We start from the raw sequence: 6,238 nt of genomic DNA, 5'->3' as shown, positions 1-6,238 counted from the left end.
CTTTCCCAAGGAAAAAGGACCGGCCTTTGTCTCCAGGAGCCTGTGGCCCTGAGTGGCCGGACACCTCCAAAAATCCAAACGATCGAAGATGTGTCGCAGACCCAAGCTGCCCCCACCTCAAACCTGTGCTGCCCTGACAGTCCCAAGGGAACCCTACAAACTGACATCAGGAACCTGGGCTGGCCACTTTTCTTTCCCAAGGAAAAAGGCTGATCTTTGCCTCCAGGGGCCTGTGGCCCTGAGTGGCCGGACACCTCCAAAAATCCAAACGATCGAAGATGTGTCGCAGACCCAAGCTGCCCCCAGCTCAAACCTGTGCTGCCCTGACAGTCCCAAGGGAACCCTACAAACTGACATCAGGAACCTGGGCGGGCCACTTTTCTTTCCCAAATAAAATAGCTGATCTTTGCCTCCAGGGGCCTGTGGCCCTGACGTGGCCGGACACCTCCAAAAATCCAAACGATCGAAGATGTGTCGCAGACCCAAGCTGCCCCCAGCTCAAACCTGTGCTGCCCTGACAGTCCCAAGGGAACCCTACAAACTGACATCAGGAACCTGGGCTGGCCACTTTTATTTCCCAGGGAAAAAGGATTGGTCTGTGTCTCCAGGGGCCTGTGGCCCTGAAGTGGCCGGACACCTCCAAAAATCCAAACGATCGAAGATGTGTCGCAGACCCAAGCTGCCCCCAGCTCAAACCTCTGCTGCCCTGACAGTCCCAAGGGAACTCTACAAACTGACATCAGGAACCTGGGCTGGCCACTTTTCTTTCCCAAATAAAATAGCTGATCTTTGCCTCCAGGGGCCTGTGGCCCTGAGTGGCCGGGCACCTCCAAAAATCCAAACGATCGAAGATGTGTCGCAGACCCAAGCTGCCCCCAGCTCAAACCTGTGCTGCCCTGACAGTCCCAAGGGAACCCTACAAACTGACATCAGGAATTTGGGATGGCCACTTTTCTTTACCAAGGAAAAAGGACCGGCCATTGTCTCCAGGAGCCTGTGGCCCTGAGTGGCCGGACACCTCCAAAAATCCAAACGATCGAAGATGTGTCGCAGACCCAAGCTGCCCCCAGCTCAAACCTGTGCTGCCCTGACAGTCCCAAGGGAGCCCTACAAACTGACATCAGGAACCTGGGCTGGCCACTTTTCTTTCCCAAGGAAAAAGGACCTGTCTGTGTCTCCAGGGGCCTGTGGCCCTGAAGTGGCCGGACACCTCCAAAAATCCAAACGATCGAAGATGTGTCGCAGACCCAAGCTGCCCCCAGCTCAAACCTCTGCTGCCCTGACAGTCCCAAGGGAACTCTACAAACTGACATCAGGAACCTGGGCTGGCCACTTTTCTTTCCCAAATAAAATAGCTGATCTTTGCCTCCAGGGGCCTGTGGCCCTGAGTGGCCGGACACCTCCAAAAATCCAAACGATCGAAGATGTGTCGCAGACCCAAGCTGTCCCCAGCTCAAACCTGTGCTGCCCTGACAGTCCCAAGGGAACCCTACAAACTGACATCAGGAACCTGGGCTGGCCACTTTTCTTTCCCAGGGAAAAAGGATTGGTCTGTGTCTCCAGGGGCCTGTGGCCCTGAAGTGGCCGGACACCTCCAAAAATCCAAACGATCGAAGATGTGTCGCAGACCCAAGCTGCCCCCAGCTCAAACCTGTGCTGCCCTGACAGTCCCAAGGGAACCCTACAAACTGACATCAGGAACCTGGGCTGGCCACTTTTCTTTCCCAAATAAAATAGCTGATCTTTGCCTCCAGGGGCCTGTGGCCCTGAGTGGCCGGACACCTCCAAAAATCCAAACGATCGAAGATGTGTCGCAGACCCAAGCTGCCCCCAGCTCAAACCTCTGCTGCCCTGACAGTCCCAAGGGAACCCTACAAACTCACATCAGGAACCTGGGCTGGCCACTTTTCTTTCCCAGGGAAAAAGGCTGATCTTTGCCTCCAGGGGCCTGTGGCCCTGAAGTGGCCGGACACCTCCAAAAATCCAAACGATCGAAGATGTGTCGCAGACCCAAGCTGCCCCCAGCTCAAACCTGTGCTGCCCTGACAGTCCCAAGGGAACCCTACAAACTGACATCAGGAACCTGGGCTGGCCACTTTTCTTTCCCAAATAAAATAGCTGATTTTTGCCTCCAGGGGCCTGTGGCCCTGAGTGGCCGGGCACCTCCAAAAATCCAAACGATCGAAGATGTGTCGCAGACCCAAGCTGTCCCCAGCTCAAACCTGTGCTGCCCTGACAGTCCCAAGGGAACCCTACAAACTGACATCAGGAACCTGGGCTGGCCACTTTTATTTCCCAGGGAAAAAGGATTGGTCTGTGTCTCCAGGGGCCTGTGGCCCTGAAGTGGCCGGACACCTCCAAAAATCCAAACGATCGAAGATGTGTCGCAGACCCAAGCTGCCCCCAGCTCAAACCTCTGCTGCCCTGACAGTCCCAAGGGAACTCTACAAACTGACATCAGGAACCTGGGCTGGCCACTTTTCTTTCCCAAGGAAAAAGGCTGATCTTTGCCTCCAGGGGCCTGTGGCCCTGAGTGGCCGGACACCTCCAAAAATCCAAACGATCGAAGATGTGTCGCAGACCCAAGCTGTCCCCAGCTCAAACCTGTGCTGCCCTGACAGTCCCAAGGGAGCCCTACAAACTGACATCAGGAACCTGGGCTGGCCACTTTTCTTTCCCAAGGAAAAAGGACCGGCCTTTGTCTCCAGGAGCCTGTGGCCCTGAGTGTCCGGACACCTCCAAAAATCCAAACGATCGAAGATGTGTCGCAGACCCAAGCTGCCCCCAGCTCAAACCTGTGCTGCCCTGACAGTCCCAAGGGAACCCTACAAACTGACATCAGGAACCTGGGCTGGCCACTTTTCTTTCCCAAATAAAATAGCTGATCTTTGCCTCCAGGGGCCTGTGGCCCTGAGTGGCCGGACACCTCCAAAAATCCAAACGATCGAAGATGTGTCGCAGACCCAAGCTGCCCCCAGCTCAAACCTCTGCTGCCCTGACAGTCCCAAGGGAACTCTACAAACTGACATCAGGAACCTGGGCTGGCCACTTTTCTTTCCCAAGGAAAAAGGCTGATCTTTGCCTCCAGGGGCCTGTGGCCCTGAGTGGCCGGACACCTCCAAAAATCCAAACGATCGAAGATGTGTCGCAGACCCAAGCTGTCCCCAGCTCAAACCTGTGCTGCCCTTACAGTCCCAAGGGAACCGTACAAACTGACATCAGGAACCTGGGCTGGCCACTTTTCTTTCCCAAGGAAAAAGGCTGATCTTTGCCTCCAGGGGCCTGTGGCCCTGAGTGTCCGGACACCTCTAAAAATCCAAACGATCGAAGATGTGTCGCAGACCCAAGCTGCCCCCACCTCAAACCTGTGCTGCCCTGACAGTCCCAAGGGAACCCTACAAACTGACATCAGGAACCTGGGCTGACCACTTTTCTTTCCCAAATAAAATAGCTGATCTTTGCCTCCAGGGGCCTGTGGCCCTGACGTGGCCGGACACCTCCAAAAATCCAAACGATCGAAGATGTGTCGCAGACCCAAGCTGCCCCCAGCTCAAACCTGTGCTGCCCTGACAGTCCCAAGGGAACCCTACAAACTGACATCAGGAACCTGGGCTGGCCACTTTTCTTTCCCAAATAAAATAGCTGATTTTTGCCTCCAGGGGCCTGTGGCCCTGAGTGGCCGGGCACCTCCAAAAATCCAAACGATCGAAGATGTGTCGCAGACCCAAGCTGTCCCCAGCTCAAACCTGTGCTGCCCTGACAGTCCCAAGGGAACCCTACAAACTGACATCAGGAACCTGGGCTGGCCACTTTTATTTCCCAGGGAAAAAGGATTGGTCTGTGTCTCCAGGGGCCTGTGGCCCTGAAGTGGCCGGACACCTCCAAAAATCCAAACGATCGAAGATGTGTCGCAGACCCAAGCTGCCCCCAGCTCAAACCTGTGCTGCCCTGACAGTCCCAAGGGAACCCTACAAACTGACATCAGGAACCTGGGCTGGCCACTTTTCTTTCCCAAATAAAATAGCTGATCTTTGCCTCCAGGGGCCTGTGGCCCTGAGTGGCCGGGCACCTCCAAAAATCCAAACGATCGAAGATGTGTCGCAGACCCAAGCTGTCCCCAGCTCAAACCTGTGCTGCCCTGACAGTCCCAAGGGAACCCTACAAACTGACATCAGGAACCTGGGCTGGCCACTTTTATTTCCCAGGGAAAAAGGATTGGTCTGTGTCTCCAGGGGCCTGTGGCCCTGAAGTGGCCGGACACCTCCAAAAATCCAAACGATCGAAGATGTGTCGCAGACCCAAGCTGCCCCCAGCTCAAACCTCTGCTGCCCTGACAGTCCCAAGGGAACCCTACAAACTGACATCAGGAACCTGGGCTGGCCACTTTTCTTTCCCAAGGAAAAAGGACCGGCCTTTGTCTCCAGGAGCCTGTGGCCCTGAGTGGCCGGACACCTCCAAAAATCCAAACGATCGAAGATGTGTCGCAGACCCAAGCTGCCCCCACCTCAAACCTGTGCTGCCCTGACAGTCCCAAGGGAACCCTACAAACTGACATCAGGAACCTGGGCTGGCCACTTTTCTTTCCCAAGGAAAAAGGCTGATCTTTGCCTCCAGGGGCCTGTGGCCCTGAGTGTCCGGACACCTCCAAAAATCCAAACGATCGAAGATGTGTCGCAGACCCAAGCTGCCCCCAGCTCAAACCTGTGCTGCCCTGACAGTCCCAAGGGAACCCTACAAACTGACATCAGGAACCTGGGCTGGCCACTTTTCTTTCCCAAATAAAATAGCTGATCTTTGCCTCCAGGGGCCTGTGGCCCTGACGTGGCCGGACACCTCCAAAAATCCAAACGATCGAAGATGTGTCGCAGACCCAAGCTGCCCCCAGCTCAAACCTGTGCTGCCCTGACAGTCCCAAGGGAACCCTACAAACTGACATCAGGAACCTGGGCTGGCCACTTTTATTTCCCAGGGAAAAAGGATTGGTCTGTGTCTCCAGGGGCCTGTGGCCCTGAAGTGGCCGGACACCTCCAAAAATCCAAACGATCGAAGATGTGTCGCAGACCCAAGCTGCCCCCAGCTCAAACCTCTGCTGCCCTGACAGTCCCAAGGGAACTCTACAAACTGACATCAGGAACCTGGGCTGGCCACTTTTCTTTCCCAAATAAAATAGCTGATCTTTGCCTCCAGGGGCCTGTGGCCCTGAGTGGCCGGGCACCTCCAAAAATCCAAACGATCGAAGATGTGTCGCAGACCCAAGCTGCCCCCAGCTCAAACCTGTGCTGCCCTGACAGTCCCAAGGGAACCCTACAAACTGACATCAGGAATTTGGGATGGCCACTTTTCTTTACCAAGGAAAAAGGACCGGCCATTGTCTCCAGGAGCCTGTGGCCCTGAGTGGCCGGACACCTCCAAAAATCCAAACGATCGAAGATGTGTCGCAGACCCAAGCTGCCCCCAGCTCAAACCTGTGCTGCCCTGACAGTCCCAAGGGAGCCCTACAAACTGACATCAGGAACCTGGGCTGGCCACTTTTCTTTCCCAAGGAAAAAGGACCTGTCTGTGTCTCCAGGGGCCTGTGGCCCTGAAGTGGCCGGACACCTCCAAAAATCCAAACGATCGAAGATGTGTCGCAGACCCAAGCTGCCCCCAGCTCAAACCTCTGCTGCCCTGACAGTCCCAAGGGAACTCTACAAACTGACATCAGGAACCTGGGCTGGCCACTTTTCTTTCCCAAATAAAATAGCTGATCTTTGCCTCCAGGGGCCTGTGGCCCTGAGTGGCCGGACACCTCCAAAAATCCAAACGATCGAAGATGTGTCGCAGACCCAAGCTGTCCCCAGCTCAAACCTGTGCTGCCCTGACAGTCCCAAGGGAACCCTACAAACTGACATCAGGAACCTGGGCTGGCCACTTTTCTTTCCCAGGGAAAAAGGATTGGTCTGTGTCTCCAGGGGCCTGTGGCCCTGAAGTGGCCGGACACCTCCAAAAATCCAAACGATCGAAGATGTGTCGCAGACCCAAGCTGCCCCCAGCTCAAACCTGTGCTGCCCTGACAGTCCCAAGGGAACCCTACAAACTGACATCAGGAACCTGGGCTGGCCACTTTTCTTTCCCAAATAAAATAGCTGATCTTTGCCTCCAGGGGCCTGTGGCCCTGAGTGGCCGGACACCTCCAAAAATCCAAACGATCGAAGATGTGTCGCAGACCCAAGCTGCCCCCAGCTCAAACCTCTGCTGC

This window comes from Vidua macroura, unplaced genomic scaffold, assembly GCF_024509145.1.
Source record: "Vidua macroura isolate BioBank_ID:100142 unplaced genomic scaffold, ASM2450914v1 whyUn_scaffold_130, whole genome shotgun sequence".
Taxonomy (NCBI): domain Eukaryota; kingdom Metazoa; phylum Chordata; class Aves; order Passeriformes; family Viduidae; genus Vidua; species Vidua macroura.
This window is presented reverse-complemented; position numbering follows the sequence as displayed.